The sequence below is a fragment of the Papio anubis genome, chromosome 16 (genome assembly GCF_008728515.1).
Source record: "Papio anubis isolate 15944 chromosome 16, Panubis1.0, whole genome shotgun sequence".
In the NCBI taxonomy this organism is placed as follows: Eukaryota; Metazoa; Chordata; class Mammalia; order Primates; family Cercopithecidae; genus Papio; species Papio anubis.
In genome coordinates, this window is record NC_044991.1 from 25364232 (window position 1) to 25382566 (window position 18335).

The following is an 18335-nucleotide window of genomic DNA, read 5'->3' on the forward strand; positions in this document are numbered from 1 at the left end:
TCACTATATTGGCCAGGCTGGTCTGGAACTCTTGACCTCAGGTGATCGGCTCGCCTCGGGCTTCCAAAAGTGCTGGGGATTACAGGCGTAATCAAGCTTTCTTTATGACCTTTCCACCAAAAATACATCCAAATTCCCACCCCAGTACAAGGAATAACACAATGCTTCCTATGTAGCTCATCAGTAATAGGTTAATTCTAAATACAAAATATTAAAAAGAAATTTGGTGTTGTTACTTTTATGTCTTCCTTTCCTGTCCGTTAACAAAAAAGTTTCAAAAATAAAGTAGATGTAGTTTTCCAAGTAGAGTTTACTTGTTCACAGATGTACTCTCTCTGTGACAAATGTCCCATCTTTTCAATTATTAGAGTGGCCCTGCTTGGGGTGGAAAACGTTCAGTCACGTTTAGTTATGAGATCTCTGTCACATATTTGAAAGGGAAACTGCAAGCCAAACCCTGTCATTTCTCCTTTCTGGAAAAATCAGTCTGTGATAGTACTGAGAGTAGAACATATCACTCTGAATCTCTCCCATGTCCAATCAAGAACAATGGGAATGTAAAGCTATGGACCTAGGAAAATATTTCAGACATCCTGCTTCAAAAGGAAGACAGGCTTACACGCTGTGGTTTCAGTATCACATCAGGTCTTCCTCTGCAGGTCAAAGGTAAAAGAGACGGGTTGACAGGGAACGATTCGGTTCCTGGTGAATGGACTGTCCCACGAGGTAAGCCAGCTTGTGGGCATAGTGGCAAGGCGCTGGAACTCGAATGATGCCCTTTAGTAGGAAAAAAAAAACAAAACCCACAACTAAATATGTTTCACCTTACATCTACTTCCCCTAAATTTAAATTCATGGAAGCCAATTCAGAGGTCCAACATTGTTCAATCTTCAATAGTACATTTTAAAAATCTGAAGAAAAAAGTAACAGAAAATACTTACTGGCAAATTATAATACATGTGGCATAGACAGTATGTTAAACGCTGTACTGTATTTGGGCTCAAGCCAATCGTGTCATAGATGACGTTATAATGAGTGGGGGTAACAGTTCCATCTTGCACAGACTGACTCACAATAAAAAAGTCATACCTGGAAATATAGGACATGTGGGTATCAGCTCATTTTCGAAAGAGGGTACAGTAAGTAAACCTAATGTCTGAAATGAAAACATTTAGTAAAATAGCTTACAGAAATCTATTCTATAGACTAGGTTTCCTTTGCATTTAGAAACCTAACTGAGCAATGATTTGAGAGATCAAATTTATAGAATGCAATTAAATCACTGACAGAGATAGTAACTCTCGTGGGATTTTGACTTCAAGTACACGTACTGAAACCTAGAGGAAGAAACAAGATTGGCGCATTTGATCTGATATGGCCGTAGATAATTCCATTCAGATCCTGGGATGAAGGCCTGCTGCCTCGCTGAGGATCACTGGACTCTATTTAAACTTCTTAATACAATCCATAAGATTGATCTATGTGTGTGTTATAAATATTGAATTTATTTTTATGTTTACAATCTTATGTTGTACTTTATGATACTTTTTATTTGCTCCTTCCTTTAATCCTTTCCTGCCTTGCACTAGATTGATCAAATGTTTCTGCCTTGCCTTCATTTTACTTCATTTATTCCTAACTCTTGGTATGAATGTCATGATTTCCACTGTGGTTTCACGTTAAGTCTTTCATTTATATAACTGCTTTAAGTATAAAGCACCAGAAGCATTATCATTTTCCCTAATAACTGAAGAATCTTAGTATGCTTTAACCTCATAACTCCTTTTCCATGTAAGTGTTATATCCAGTATTTTAGGGTTTTTTTTTTTTTTTTTGGACACAGTCTCACTCTGTTGCCCAGGCTGGAGTGCAGTGATGCAATCTCAGCTCACTGCAACTTCTACCTCCTGGGTTCAAGCAATTCTCCTGCCTCAGCCTTCCGAGTAGCTGGGATTACAGGTGCTCACCACCATGCCCAGCTAATTTTTATATTTTTAGTAGAGACAGGGTTTCACCATGTTGGTCAGGCTGGTCTCGAACTCTTGACCTCGCGATTCACCCGCCTCGGCCTCCCACAGTGCTGGGATTACAGGTGTGAGCCACCACGCCTGGCCAGGTCTTGTTTTAATATACCCTATAAATTGTCATTTATGAAATCAAGGCTTTTTTATGCTCCATCGTAACTCATCAGCATTGCTTCTTGCATTTCATTCTCCCTTCACTGTTCAATTTCCTTCTTCCTAAAATACAGTCTTTTTGGGTAGTTCTCTCAGTGAGGGTCTGGTGGATCTGCTAATGTATATACTGTATATGCACAAACTGAGCATGTTTGTATTTCACTGTCACCCTTGATAAGTTAGCTGGGTATCAAATTCTAGCTTGATGGCTATTTTTAAGTATTTTAAAAATACTTCATAGTATTCTTGTTTCTACTCTTGCTGAATGTGATTTTTATTGTTTGTAAATATATTATTCCTGTGGTTGCTTTTACATTTTCTTATGCCTGCTGAAGTTTCGCTATAACATTTCTAAGTGTGAACTTTTACAGATCTTTGCCCAAATCTTGTTATTCTTCAGTCTGAGGATTCAGAATCTCAGACTTTCTCTTTGAATATTGCTCTACCCCACCACACCCCCATCATATCTTATCTACTACTGAAACTTCTATTAGATATAGAGCAAATCTTATTTTGCCTTACATTTTCCTAAACATTTTTTTATATCTTCCACATCTTTATGGCTCTCCACTGCATTATGGAAATTTTGTGAACATATGTTCCAGTTAACAATTTGTTTTCTTTTATGTCTAACCTACTCTTTTAACCCTTCCACTGATTTTTCTTCATTTTGACTATATTCATGTTTGTTAGATATTCAAAAACAAATTGACCTTTTCATTAGACATTCTTACGGCCTTTATTCCTTTTTATATCTTTTCTTTTTTCGGTACATTTTTATATAGAATGTCTCTAACCATTTCATCTTCTGGAAGTTATGTCTAATCTTAATGTCTTAAAGGCTGGCTGTCACTCATAATGACTTACATCCTCATAACAAGAAAAAGACTTCTAAATCACTGTTTGGAATTACTTTTCTTGCATCCATGAACAACAGGGCTGACTATATGAAACTATTTTGTAGCCTACTCAGTATTACTTTCTGAACACATCATTTCTTTGTTCAGGATAACAAAGAATAAGTGTCATACAAAATGTTTCACATGAAAGAAACTGGTCTCTTTTTTCACACTGCTGTTTATTTTTTTATTTTTTTATGTTTTGGGACAGAGTCTCGCTGTGTCGCCCAGGCTAGAGTGCAGTGGTGCAATCTTCGCTCACTGCAAGCTCCGCCTCCCAGGTTCACACCATTCTCCTGCCTCTGCCTCCTGAGTAGCTGAGACTACAGGCACCCACCACCACACCCGGCTAATGTTTTGTATTTTTAGTAGAGATGGGGTTTCATCATGTTAGCCAGGATGCTCTTGATCTCTGGACCTCATGATCCGCCCGCCTTGGCCTCCCAAAGTGCTGAGATTACAGGCATGAGCCACCACGCCCAGCCCCACACTGCTGTTTTAAAGCAGAAAGACATTTTTAAAATAGAAACCTCTGGCTGGACGTGGTGGCTCACGCCTGTAATCCCAGCACCTTGGGTCACCAAGGTGGGTGGATCACTTGAGGTCAGGAGTTCGAGACCAGCTTGGCCAACATGGTGAAACCCCATCTCTACTAAAAATACAAAACATTAGCTGGGCGTGGTGGCAGGCACCTGTAATCCCAGCTGCTCAGGAGGCTGAGGCAGGAGAACTGCTTGAACCTGGGAGGCAGAGGTTGCAGTGTGCTGAGATTGCGCCACTGTACTCCAGCCTAGGCGACAGAGCAAGACTCCATCAGATAGACAGAGACAGACAGACAGATAGATAACCTCTTAGGCTACTGCATAAACATTTTGATGGTCATGATATATTCAATATAATTCGATTTGTGATGACTCCAAATTGTTAATATAAACATCACTTGCTATCTTTTGTATTCATAATTTAAAGGGTTTTAGGGCCACACTGAAGTTAACTCTTATGTGGTCACAGACATTTACAAATGTTTGATGAAGGAACTTCGACAACCAAAAGACTAATTGCAATTTCTAGATCCAAATGAGGAATCTCTACCCAATAGTAAAAAAACAGACCAAATTAGTTCTAAAGAATCAGAAATGGGCCGGGCGCGGTGGCTCAAGCCTGTAATCCCAGCACTTTGGGAGGCCGAGACGGGCGGATCACGAGGTCAGGAGATCGAGACCATCCTGGCTAACACAGTGAAACCCTGTCTCTACTAAAAAAAAAAATACAAAAAACTAGCCGGGCGAGGTGGCGGGTGCCTGTAGTCCCAGCTACTTGGGAGGCTGAGGCAGGAGAATGGCGTAAACCCAGGAGGCAGAGCTTGCAGTGAGCTGAGATCCGGCCACTGCACTCCAGCCTGGGCGACAGAGCAAGACTCCGTCTCAAAAAAAAAAAAAAAAAAGAATCAGAAATGCTTTAAGGTAAATTTATTGGAATTAAGTGATTGTGCTGAACTAAAGCAAATTGAGAAAATTATAGATCCAGATACAAAAAATACAGGTGACTTACCATTCATTCCTAGTCAACTCTATGTCAATAACTGTTCCTGGAGGTGGATTTTGAAAATCGCTTCCACGCTTAAGAAAAAATCTAGTGTTTATTCGTTTCTTCACCACAATGAAAGCTAGAGTGAAACTTAAAAAAATTAGGGTAAGTGTCTCTAGGTTTACTCAGTCTTACCTCAGAAGTATACAGTGTATTAAAACATCTGTTTTACATTTAGGACCCATTCAGAAGAATGGACAGCAGCCCTCCTTACACCCTAATTTTACTGTGTAAGCTCCATGTGCCCAATTGAAGCAGTAAATGAAGAGGTATTTATTCATAGCCACCCACATCCCAGGGGAAGGGTCCCTTCCTCACAACTTTAGGATCATTCCTACAATCCCGGCTGGGTAGCGGGCCCTCAGGAAACCGGAGTTTTACAAAAGTGGAGTTTCCCAGGTTTTGTAAGTCTTAGGGCTGGAGATTCCCTCCCGCTGGCTCCTCCAGTCTGGAGACACACAAAAGTCCAGGATAAGTGTGAACTGTTGGCAGGCTACGTTCATGGATTTCTTCTTTTTTTGAGATGGAGTCTGACACTGTCCCCCAGGCTGGAGTGCAGTGGCATGATCTCAGCCCACTAAAACCTCCCTCTCCCAGGTTCAAGCGATTCTCATGGCTCAGCCTCCCAAGTAGCTGGTATTACAGGTGTGTGCCACCACGCCTGGCTAATTTTTGTATTTTTATTAGCAGAGATGGGGTTTTGCTATGGTGGCCAGGCTGGTCTCAAACTCCTGGCCTCAAGTGATCCACCCGCCTCCGCCTCTCAAAGTGCTGGGATTACAGGCATGAGCCACCACGCCGGGCCGTTCATGGATTTCTGTGATTATCTGAGGTTAACAAGCCCTCCCACAACAAGACTTGAAATAAAGTAGGAAGATTCAGCTGGAGCTTTATGGTGTAAGCAGTCTGCTCCTGCCAGGTCCAATTCTGCTTTGCATTCTGACTTGGGCGTGGAACACAAAATCAAAGCAGAAGGGTCTTCCCCGTGCTCCCCCCACCCATCCACAGAAGCCACTATTTATATCAAGCTCCTACTCTCATTCACAGAAGCCACTATTTATATCAAGCGCCTGCTCTCATCACACATTGTATTGGTGTTTTCCCCTAAAAAACATCAGATTTTTTTTCAAAGACTAAACTGTCAAGCTAAAATCTCCACAGTATGATTTTTTTTGAGACAAGGTCTCACTGTGTCATCCAGGTATGAGTGCAGTGCTCCTAGGCTCAAGTGACCTGCCCACCTCAGCTTTCTGAGTAGCTGGGACTGCAGGCACACACCACCAGGCTCAGCTAATTTTTTTATTTTTTGTAGAGATAGGGTCTCTCTCCGTTGCCTAAGCTGGTCTTGAACTCCTGGGCTTAAGTGATCTGCCCACCTTGACCTCCCAAAGTGCTGGGATTACAGGGATGAGTCACTACACTTTACAATTAATACAACCTACTTGTTAGGAGAGAGGGTTTTTAAGTAGGTCGACATCTTTTTCGCTTCATGGTCAAGCAATGCTTGAAGCTGACCATCTCCCACTCCGTCCCGATACACAATAATAGAATGTGGCATTGATGATTCGTTTTTACACCAGACATCCAGGGCAGCTGAGAGGAAATCAGAAGCTTGTGTAAATAAACGGTAACTTGGAAAAAACTAGCCTTTGCTGCTTTTGACAAATTCTAAGTCCATCTTTTAACACTGCAGCTTTCAGGGCAATTTTACTGCTTAAGTCCTGTCTATTCCCAACACTGTAGCTTTCAGGGCAGTTTTACTGCATGAGTCCTGTCTATTCCGGGGTTCCTCAGCGACAGCACTATGGAAGTTTTGATCCAGAGAATTCGTGGTGGAGGTGGTGGAGATGGGGTCAACCTACGCATGCTAGGATGTTTAGCGGCATCTTTGTCTTCTATCCACTAGGACTCAATGGCAGTACCACCTCCACCCCAGTTGAGATCCCAAACACTAAAGGTTCAGTCATTGCCAAGTGTCCTCTGGAGGCAACAGGTCGACTGGTGGAGAACTACTTGTATAGTGTCGGGTTCCCCAACCGCTACAAGACACTGACCTTTCAAGCAGGTCTGCAGCTCTTTCACAAGCTCTTCTCCTGTTTTCTGGATGACACATTGAGAGTACCACCTGTTCACAGAAAAAACAAACCACCAGTTTGGAAAACAAGATTCTTAAAATCTCATTTTGAGTCTGCATTAATCTACGAGCAAAAAAATATTACTATCAGTAGTTGAGGACATTTTAGCATAATTCATATCGCCACAGAGATCAAAGTCTTGGTTGGTCTCTTTTGATCTTAGGCATTTTAGAAAATTCTGAGTGCATACAAATAGTCAAATAGAATGGAAGCATTTATTCACATTACTACAAATTAGTCATGCTTTATTGTACAAGACGACTGCAGTTTCGCCTACGGGGGAATGCAATAAAATGAAAACCCTGTGCTCCCCGTGGCTCCTGCTTTGGGATCAGTGCTCTCAACAGTGGCTCCTACATGTTCCCCCTCACTGAGGAAGGGGTTTGCTTTGGAATGGTGGCAGCTGTTGTGACAACGTCAACATATCCAGTAAAATGGTATGTTGTCTCAAGTTTCTATCCCCTTACTGCATTCTTGTTTACTTCAGAGTAACCCCATCTGACCACCTGACATATTGTGATGTATCTGTCTGTCTGCCTCTTCTCACTAGGATTTAATTCATAGGGTATGACCAGGCGGTCTTGGCTCCACATTTTCACTGCCAGTGTCAGCATCGGAACATGGCAGCCACTCAGAAAAATCTGTTGACAGCTCCAAGAATGATTTGGTTCGTGATGGTCTCTGATTTCTTGGGTTTGGAGTACGTAATTGTAATATTTACTTAGCTATGTGTGTTTCTCTTTGTTCAAGGTATTGGCTATTTTCATAATTTTTCTGGAAGGTTTTCTTTCATTGATTGGAAAGCAGATTTTACACTATTAAAATAAGTTTATTACTTGAAAAAGTATCTGTTGAATAATTGTAAGTATAATTGTTCCCTATGATTATTTTCAAACAAAAAGTAGAACAAAACAGTGTTATCATATTGAAGCAGAATATGACTAGAAAAAAAGTAATCATCTATGGAAATAAAGATGGATCTTCCTTAAAAGATATTCCTGAATTATACCTAGTGGGCCATGATCATTGTTAAACATAGAGGTAATTTGCAGTGGTCACACATCAAGTAATGCGCAAAGGACGGCAAACTTAAGACTGCAAACTTATTTCAAGGTACAGCGTGGTTTCTACTCTGAGAACAGAAAATAAAAGGGCCCTGGGAGAAAACAAGAGCATGGGATATAGATGTACATTTCCTCTCGGAAGTACATCACATGCAAGTATATGAAGACAAGATCTTATACTTACAGATCTCTGACCACTTATTATGTTTCAATGTCTCTTTACCCATGCACATCTCAAATATTTCACTATGTGTTAGTGATATCCATTTAAGACATTTACTGAGCAGAGCCTATGGTAGACAGAACTCTACCTATTCTAATCCCTGGAGCCTGTGATCACGGCAGGATACCACCCCTGTGATTATGTTATGCTATATGGCTCCATTGACTTTATGATAAAGGTTTTCCAAATGGGTCATTTGTAATTACATGAGCTCCTTTAAAAGCAGGGATGTTTTTTCTGGCTGATGGCAGAAGAGGTGGTCAGATTCAACACAGAACAAGGGCTCAATGTGCCCTGGCTGGTTGGAAGATGGAGAGGGGTTTGCTATGTGAGAGAAATCAAGACTGGCCCACAGCTGACAGCCAACAACAAAAACAAAACAAAAAAAACAAGGACCTCTGTCATCCAACCACAAAAAAATGGATTCAGCCACAATGACATGAGCTTGGAAAGGGAGGGCTGCCCAGCCTCCAGATGATAATGTGGCTTGGCTGATACCTTAATTTATGCCTTGTAAGGTCCTGAGAGTTGTGAACTACCAGGTGTCTGGTGAGAAGAACTGTGCAGATAGAGACGGGCATTTGTCATCAACTGCCACGTTTGTGGTATGTTAGGCAGCAACGGAAAATGATGTAGAGCAGCCAACCATGCAAAGTGTTCTGGGAACATAACTTTGCCAGCAAAATCAGGAGAGCACGTGACTAAGAATAACTCATCTGTCAAATTCCCAACCTCTTGAGTTAACAAATATTAATTAGGTTCATCTTTTCTGTTTGGTCCACAGTCAGCTACCGACTAAACAATATCTACCAGAGCTTACTTACTTTGTTAATTCAGCATTGGTACTTGCCACAAATCCTGCTATTGATTTCTGTCGATTTACGATATCATGGAAACAATCAATGCCAACGAACATTGTTCTTTGTACCTTAAGGTTTTTTGGAAAAGGTAGTGGAGTTAGAATGTGAGCAAAATTTAAGCATTAACAATTAAGAGAACCTTAAGTTTTATTAGATATAAGTTAAATGACGTCAATGAAATACAACGTACATCAGTCTCCACCTTCCAGAGGGCTCCTCCCATCTTGCAGTTCATCTGCTGGGCAATCTTGGTGACAATGGTTCTTGCCTGGACTTTTTCTAAGGTCTTTTTCACTACACATTGGCTTGGAATCGGGCATTTGGTACATAGGTATCTTTTTATACTGTCATATCTGTGTTTGTCATCATTGGGCAGGATACAAATCACCTTGAAAACCAGCCAACATGACATTCCATAAGATACAACAACAGTGATACAGGAAAGAAAAACCATCTCGAGCAGGCAACTTAGGTGGAAGACTGACAAGCTAGAGTCAATTTATTAAGAAAATATTTGAACCCAAGAGGGTGAAGGGCCTAGAGCCATGTTATTAATTATAACATAATTATATCAATTATATGGTATGTATTTATTAGAAAATTATAATTACATTAGTTATAATTATTAGTTACATTAAACAATTGGAAGGGTGAATGTGTGGAACAAATTATAATTAACATTACAAACTAGAATTAACATTAAATTGTTAAGTGTTTAAATTATAGTGTTGTAAATTATAGTTAATATTGATGTTCTAAATTATAGTTAACATTAATGTTATAAATTATAATTATAAATTACAGCAATTGCTGCAAGAGGCAATTTGGTAATATACATCAATTGCTTAAGCCTGCAATATCATTTCCATCCTATTCAGTTTCCAGGAACTTATCACCGTGTTGACAAGGATGGGTTAAAAACAGGCTCAAGGGGCCGGGCACAGTGGCTCACGCCTGTAATCCCAGCACTTTGGGAGGCCGAGGCGGGCTGATCACGAGGTCAGGAGATCAAGACATCCTGGCTAACACGGTGAAACCCCGTCTCTACTAAATATACAAAAAATTAGCCGGGCATGGTGGCGGGTGCATGTAGTCCCAGCTACTTGGGAGGCTGGGGCAGGAGAATGGCATGAACCCAGGAGGCGGAGCTTGCAGTGAGCCGAGATCGCACCACTGCACTCCAGCCTGGGCAACAGAACGAGACTCTATCTCAAAAAATAATAAGAAGAAGAATTTGCTGTAGTAATTCAGATAAAACATAATGACAACTTGGTCTAAGACACTGAATGCAAGAAAGGAAAGAACAGACTCCTAGAAAAATACCAGGCAAGAATTGCCAGGCACGGTGGCTCATGCCTGTAATCCCAGTGCTTTGGGAGACCAAGGCGGGTGGATCACTTGAGGTCAGGAGTTAGAGACCAGTCTGGCCAACATGGTGAAACCCCATCTCTACTAAAAATACAAAAATTAGTGGGGTGTGATGGTAGGCGCCTGTAATCCCAGCTACTTGGGAGGGTGAGGCAGGAGAATTGCTTGAACCAGGAGGTAGAGGTTACAGTGAGCTGAGATCACACCACTGCACTCCAGCCTGGGCCACGGAGCAAGACTCCGTCTCAAAAAAAAAAAAGAAAAGAAAAAGAAAAATACCAGGCAAGAAGAATAACACAGGTTAGAAGATCGTGATCATAGACTTGGCAGGTTACATCTGGGGATGAAAGTTAATGAATGTGGTGACTGTTAATACCCACACTACTTTACACTTGTATAGTGTGTTTTTTTTAAGTTAGGAGATTTTAAAAGTAATTACAGGTCCCCAAGCCTGAGAAAATTAGCTTAAGATTGTGATATTCAGGAATAGCTAAACCACGAAAGGCTGTATTCAGCTATATTATGCAGGTTAATCTGCTTTCATTGGCAAGTTCAGGAAACCAATGACAACATTTTGAATTCTAAAATACTTATCAAAATAGTTTAGAACAATAACTAAAGACTGTACATGTATCATCTAGACACTTACCATCTGCAGTGTTGGTCTGGTATATTTCCGTAATGTGTCTATATAGGAGTTAGCATCCCCATCTACTTCAATCCTAAAAAATATAGCATTCATATTCAAAAGGTACTGACCAGTGAAACATGATAAACATCTCAGACAGCTAATTAAATATAAAGTAAGACATGATAAAAAGGCAAGATATGCATTTCAGTAGAAAGTATATTTAAAAGAAAAAAGACAGTCGGGCGCGGTGGCTCACACCTGTAATCCCAGCACTTTGGGAGGCCGAAACGGGCAGATCATGAGGTCAGGAGATCGAGACCATCCTGGCTAACACGGTGAAACCGCGTCTCTACTAAAAAATACAAAAAAACTAGCCAGGTGAGGTGGCGGGCGCCTGTAGTCCCAGCTACTCGGGAGGCTGAGGCAGGAGAATGGCTTAAACCCAGGAGGCGGAGCTTGCAGTGAGCTGAGATCTGGCCACTGCACTCCAGCCTGGGCAACAGAGCGACCCTCTCTCCAAAAAAAAAAAAAAAAAAAGACAGTAGACTTTCAGTTTCCGATTCTACTTGTAAGGAGCTTTGAAGTCACTACTCTGTCCTAACAAGTCAAACGCTAAACAGACTGAAAAAAAATGAACAGTTCTCTTAGGATTTTCAAGAGAGGTGAGGACACAAGGCAAATCACTGCCTCCTATATTGAAGAGACAAATAAGCAAAACAGGGAGTCCTGGCTAGCTGGAGCAAAGACTCAAGAAACTTCCCAGGATAACAGTTCCTGTGTCAGGTGATCTAAACTGTAACTGATGAATTACTGCAGGCTCAGCATGGACAACTGTGAGGGTTAAAAACTCCAGGTATACCCAGTCATAGGAGGCTCCCACAATTTTGAGAGTTTTACCTCTAGGAGCTTGACCAGGTCCTCGCAATAAATACCAGAGGAAAATTGTTTCGTGCTTCCAGCAGGGAAAGGAGAAAATAAACTATTGTGAAATACACCAGGGCCCTGTGTTCCTAACAGGCCCTGCCCTCAGGAGACGCTACTTAACCAGAACCTAACCCTTTTTTTAAAAAAAGAAAACATTTAGGTTCAGGGATACACATGCAGGTTTGTTATACAGGTAAACCTGTGCCCTGATGGTTTGTTCTACGGATTTTATCATCCAAGGTCGAAGCAAAAGAAGCCAAGGCTGAGAAGACTGCATACTGTGTGAGTCTAACTAGATGACATTCTAAAAAGGCAAAACCATGGAGATGGAAAAAAAAAAAAAAACCAAATTGTCCTCAGAGGTTGTGGCGCAAGGGGTAGGTGGTGGTAGAAAGGGATAATTAGATGACGCACAGAAGACTTTTAGGGCAGTGACAAATACTCTGCATGAAACTGATGGTGGATACAAGTCATATACATTTGTACAAACCAGTAGAATGTACAATTCCAAGAGTGAACCCTACTGTAAACTATGGACTTTGGGTGATTATGATATTTCAATGTGGGCTCATCAGCTGTAACAAATGTACCACACTGGTAGGGGATGTTGATGGGGGAGGCTATGCATTATTGGGGGCAGGATATATATGAGAAGTCTCTGTAACTTCCTCTTAATTTTGCTGTAAACCTAAAACTGCTCTAGAAAGTTTCAGTTCAGTTTTTGGAAACATGACTGAGAATTCTTAATATTCTCCATCCATTCACATCAAGTCCTTAATTCTCATACCTTCTACAACATGTATCTTAATAGCCGTACACCATATATCACAAAGTCTGTTTTAATATTTTTTGACTAGAGATTAGGCTTTACAGACTTTTAAGGTTTTGATACAGTGACCAATTCCTACAATATTTTAGTTGTTATACTTTAAGATTGTTAACTGATTTTCAAATTGGAAGTAATTTCTGCTCTACTTACATTTCTGCTGGTTTCATAGTTATGCCCATGGGGGCTGTGACACTCTGTAGATGACTCTTTAAGGACATGGCTTCCCTGTGACTGCTCCTACTATGGAGTATGAGCCAACTATGTAGCGGCATTGCATTAAGTAATGGTAATTCTCTTATTTCTCTTGACCAGTCTCCTTGTGAATTGGCTTTAACCTGGAAAAGAATGATAAGACCTAGCATAAAACTTTAAAGATCAACTTATGTAAATCTGTGCTATCTCCTATTGAAATGTTACAATTATAAACTTGAATGGCCAATTTAGGTATTTTTTTCAATAAGATATAGGTTAACAGAACTGAATTCTATCCTAGGTGCAAAAAATTTTCGTTGAGAGGCCATTGCGGGGGAGATGACTCCAGAGCTTTAGGTTCCCATGCAGGCAAAGCAAAGCCCAATGTAAACAGTAAAGCAAAGCCAGAGACTTTACCAATCAGAAACTACCAGTTACCAACTAGGGTTCTTCCACTGTAATAGAGCAAATGTATTTTGTCCTATTTCTCATCAGCCTATAAAAGCTCACTGCTCACACTGCTGCAGCAGAGCTCGCTGAACCCCTTCTGATTGAGTGCTGCACAATTTGTGAATCAGTCTTAGTGCAAATAAACTTAATTGTATTTGATGTGAAGTTTCTTTTGGAGCTTTTCGATGCTGTTAGACTCAGATTGGCTCTTCATACTGTTCTATCACAGCAAGTGCTCCCTAAAAATTTAGTCTTTTGGTGGGAACTTTATTCCAAGGAATGACACTTGAAACATTTAACCAAAGATAGAGTAAGATGGCCAAATAGAGGCCTCCACTGATCATCCCTACAAGAGGAACACTAAGTTTGACAACTATCTGTACAAAGGGAGCACCTTCATAGGAACCAAACATCAGGTGAGCACTCAGTGTCTGGTTTTTACTTTCTATTGCTGAAAGAGGCACTGAAGGTGGGAAAAACAGTCTTGAATTGCTGACGTCACCCTTCTCCCACCCCTGCATGGCGCGGAGAATCTGTGCAGTTGGGAGAGGGAGAGCACAGCAACTGTGAGGCTTTGCATTAAAATCTGCACTGCCCTGTCATAGCAGAAAGCAGACCTGGGCTGTACTCAGCTGATGGCCACCCACAGGGGGAACATTTGATTCTGGCCCTAGACAGAGGGGAATTGCCCACCCCAGTGGTCAGAGCTCGAGTTCTGGAAAGCCTCACCACCATGGGCTGGAGTGCTCTGTGGCCCTAAGTGAACCTGAGAAATAGTCTAGGCTACAAAGACTGCAATCCTTAGGTAAGTCCTAATGCTGATCTGAGCTCAGAGCTCGTAAACTGGAGGTGGAGCAGCAGGGGACATGATCTACTGAGGCACCAGTCGGGGTAGCTAAGAGAGTGCTTATATCACCCCAACCCAAGGCAGCACAGCTCAAAGCTCCAAAAGACACCCCTTCTTTCTGCTTCAGGATAAAAGAAGGAAGAGTGAAGACTTTGTCTTGTATCTTGGATACCAGCTCAGCTACAGTAGGACAGGACAAGAGTCAGGGTTGTGAGGCCCCCATTCTGGGCCCTAGCTCTTGGATGACATTTCTAGACATACCCTGGGCCAGAAGGGAAACCTGATGCTTTGAAGGGAAGGACCCAGCCCAGGCAGGATTCATCACCTACTGATTAAAGAGCCCTTGGGCTCTGAAGAACCAGCAATAATACCCAGGTAGAATGTCAAGGGCCTTGAGTGGACTCAGAGATGCTGGTTTCAGGTGAGAACCCGCATATTCCCAGCTGTTGTGGCTATGGGGAGAGACTCCTGCTTGAGAAAAGTAGAGGGAAAAGTAAAGGGGACTTTGTCTTGCACCTTAGGTACCAGCTCAACCACAGTGGGGTAGAGCACCAAGCGGGCTTTTGGGGTCCCTAATCCCAGGCCTTGGCTCGTGGATGGCATTTCTGGACCTGCCTTGGGCCAAGGTGGAGCACGCTGCCCTGAAGGGTAATTCCTAGGCCTGGCAGCATTCACCGCAAGCTGACTGAAGAGCCCATGGACCTTAAGGGAACATTGGCAGTAGCCTAGCAGTACTCCCTATGGGCCTGTGGTGGCAGTGGTCGTGGGGTGAGGCTCCTCTATGTGTAGAAAGAGAAGGGGACAGGATGCGGTGGCTCACCCCTAGAATCCCAGGACTTTGGGAGGCCGAGGCGGGTGGATTACTTGAGGTCAGGAGATCCAGCCAACCTGGTGAAACCCCATCTCTACTAGAAATTAGCTGGCTGTGGTGGTGGGCGCCTGCAATCCCAGCTACTTGGGAGGCTGAGGCACGAGAATCGCTTGAACCCAGGAGGTGGAGGTTGCAGTGAGCCGAGATTGCACCACTGCGCTCCAGCCTAGGCGACACAGTAAGACTGTCTCAAAAAATAAATGAATAAAAAGAAAAGAAAAAAAGAAAGGGAAGAGTGAGAAAGGTCTGCATCATGGTTTGAGTGCCAGCTCAGCCACAGTACAACAGAATACCAGGTAGGTTTCTATGATTTTTGACTCCAGTCCCTGACGCCTGAATGGCATTCTCTGCACCTGCCAGGGCCTGGGGGGAACTTACTGCTCCTGAAGGGAAGGACACCAGTCTGGCTGCTTTGCCACTTGATTGCAGAGCCTTAGGACCTTGATCCAACATAGGTAGTAGCCTGGTAGTGGTCACAGTGGGCCTTGGGAAAGACCCAGTGCTGTGCTGGCTTCAGGTCTGACCCAGTGCAGTCCCATTGGTCATCACCACAGGGGTGCTTGTGTCACCCCAAACCCAGATCCAGGTGGCTCAGCACAGAGAGAGACAGAAAGTAAGCGAACAAGACTCTCTGCCTGGTCATCCAGAAATCTTCCGGATCATACCAAGATCACCAAGGTGATATCACTATGAATCTGCGCAAACCATAGTATTACTGTGCTTGGGATGTCCCCTGATGCAGATGTGACTTAGATCACAATACCCAAGTCCTTCTGAACACCTGGACAGCCTTCCCAAGGAAGATGAATACAAACAAGCCTGGACGGCGAAGACAATAACGAAAACCTAACTTTCAATGCCCAAACACTCATGAACTGCCCCAAGCATCAAGACGATCCAGGAGAACACGGACCTCAGCAAATGAACTCAATAAGGCACCAGGCACTAATCCTGGAGAAATAGATATGTGACCTTTCAGACAATTCAAAATAGCTATTTTGAAGAAACTCAAATTCAAGATAACAGAGAATTGAGAATTCTAGTAGATGAATTCTACAGAGAGATGGAAATAATTAAAAAGATTCAAGTAGAAATTCTGGAGTTGAGACATACAATTGACATATTGAAGAATACATCAGAGTCTCTTAAGAGCAGAATTAAATCAAGCAGAAGAATTACTGAGCTCAAAGGCAGGCTGTTTGAAAATACATAGAGGAGATAAAAGAAAACACATATACCTAATGTAAATGACGAGTTAACAGGTGCAGCACACCAACATGGCACATGTATACATACGTAACAAAACTGCACGTTGTGCACATGTACCCTAGAACTTAAAGTATCATAAAAAAAGAAAGAAAACACAGAAGCATGCCTACAAAATCTAGAAAATAGCCTCAAAAGGGCAAATCTAAGAGTTACTGTCCTTATAGACGAGGTAAAGAGATAATGGTACAAAATTCACTCAAAGATATAGCAAAACTTCCCAAACCTAAAGAAAGATATCAATATCTAAGTATAAGGTGGTTACAGTAGATTTAACCCAAAGACAACTACCTCAAGGCATTTGATAATCAAACTCCCAAACGTCAAGGATAAAGGATCCTAAAAGCAGCAAGAGAAAAATAACAGAGAATGGAGCTCCAATACATCTGGCAGCAGACTTTTCAGTGGAAACCATACAGGCCAGGAGAGATAATCTGAAGTGCTGAAGGAAAAAAGAATTACCCTACAATAATATACCCGGTAAAAATATCCTTCAAAAAAGGAGAAAGACTTTTCCAGACAAACAAAAGCTGAGGGATTTCAACACCAGATCTGCCCTATAAGAAATGCTAAAAGGGGTACTTCAATCAGAAAGAAAGAGATGTTGAGGAGCAATAGGAATTCATCTGAAGGTACAAAACTTACTGGTCATAGTAAGTGCCCAGAAAAACACAGTAAGGGTGGTGTGTAAACTACTCTTAAGTAGAAACACTGAAAGGTGAACCAATCAAAAATAGCAACAACATTAAGACATACAATAAGATAGAAATAGAAATATAAGTTAAAAAGCAAAAGGACATAAACAGGTCTCAAATTTAAGAAAATCAAAATTATATCAAGTACGCTCTCAGACCACAGTGGAGTAAAACTGGAAATTAACTTCAAAAGGAACACCCAAAACCATGCAAATACATGGAAATTACATAACCTGTTCCTGAATGATCACTGGGTTAACAATGAAATCAAGATGGAAATTTTAAAGATTTGAACTGAATGATAATAGTGACACAACCCATCAAAACCTCCGGGATACAGCAAAAGCAGTACTAAGAGGAAAGAAAGCTCATAGCATTACATGCCTACATCAACAAGTCTGAAAGAGCACAAATAGACAATCTAAAGGTTACACCTCAAGGAACTAGACAAACAAGAAGAAACCAAACCCAAGCCCAGCAGAGGAAAAGAAATAATCAGCATCAGAATAGAACTAAATGAAATTGAAACAAAAAACCCACAATAGAGAAATGAAACAAAAAGCTGATTCTTTTAAAAGTTAAATAAAATTGGGCTGGGCGTGGTGGCTTACGCCTGTAGTCCCAACACTTTGGGAGGCCGAGGCCGGTGAATCACACAGTCAGGAGTTCAAGACCAGCCTGGCCAAGATGGTGAAACCCCGTCTCTACTTAAAATACAAAAATTAGCCAGGCGTGGCCGGGCATGGTGGCTCATGCCTGTAATCCCAGCACTTTGGGAGGCCGAGGCGGGCTGATCACGAGGTCAGGAGATGGAGACCATCCTGGCTAACACGGTGAAACCCCGTGTCTACTAAAAATACAAAAAAATTAGCCAGATGTGGTGGCGGGCACCTGTAGTCCAGCTACTCGGGAGGCTGAAGCAGGAGAATGGTGTGAACCTGGGAGACGGAGCTTGCAGTGAGCTGAGATCGCACCACTGCACTCCAGCCTATGGAACAGAGGGAGACTCCGTCTAAAAAAAAAAAAAAAAAATAGGAGTGGTGGCGGGTGCCTGCAATCCCAGCTACTCAGGAGGCTGAGGCAGAGAATTGGTTGAACCAGAGAGGCAGAGTTCGCAGTGAGCCGAGATCATGCGACCACTGCACTCCAACCTGGGCAACAGAGGGAGACTGTCTCAAAAAAAAAAAAAAAAAAAAAAAAAAAAAAAAAAAAATTCTAAAAGCTCAATTAGAAATGAAACTGGAGGCCGGGCGCAATGGCTCATGCCTTTAATCCCAGCACTTTGGGAGACCAAGGCGGGCAGATCATGAGGTCAG

The 18335-nt window shown here is 42.0% G+C and overlaps 2 long non-coding RNA genes across 3 annotated transcripts; one reads left to right on the forward strand and one right to left on the reverse strand.

Moving 5' to 3' along the window:
- Window positions 1–1089: 1089 nt before the first annotated feature.
- On the forward strand, window positions 1090–8920 carry LOC116270748. Of its 2 annotated transcripts, none has more exons than XR_004178930.1 (3): window positions 1090–1140; window positions 6571–7236; window positions 7350–8920. It is a non-coding gene; the product is annotated as an uncharacterized LOC116270748 (long non-coding RNA). The 2 variants fall into 2 exon arrangements; XR_004178931.1 differs by lacking the exon at window positions 1090–1140 and adding an exon at window positions 4549–4933.
- On the reverse strand, window positions 6770–15086 carry LOC116270747. The gene is made up of 4 exons (XR_004178929.1): window positions 12849–15086; window positions 10964–11036; window positions 8911–9334; window positions 6770–6789 (listed from the first exon to the last, which is right to left on the reverse strand). It is a non-coding gene; the product is annotated as an uncharacterized LOC116270747 (long non-coding RNA).
- Between the last annotated feature and the right edge of the window lie 3249 nt (window positions 15087–18335).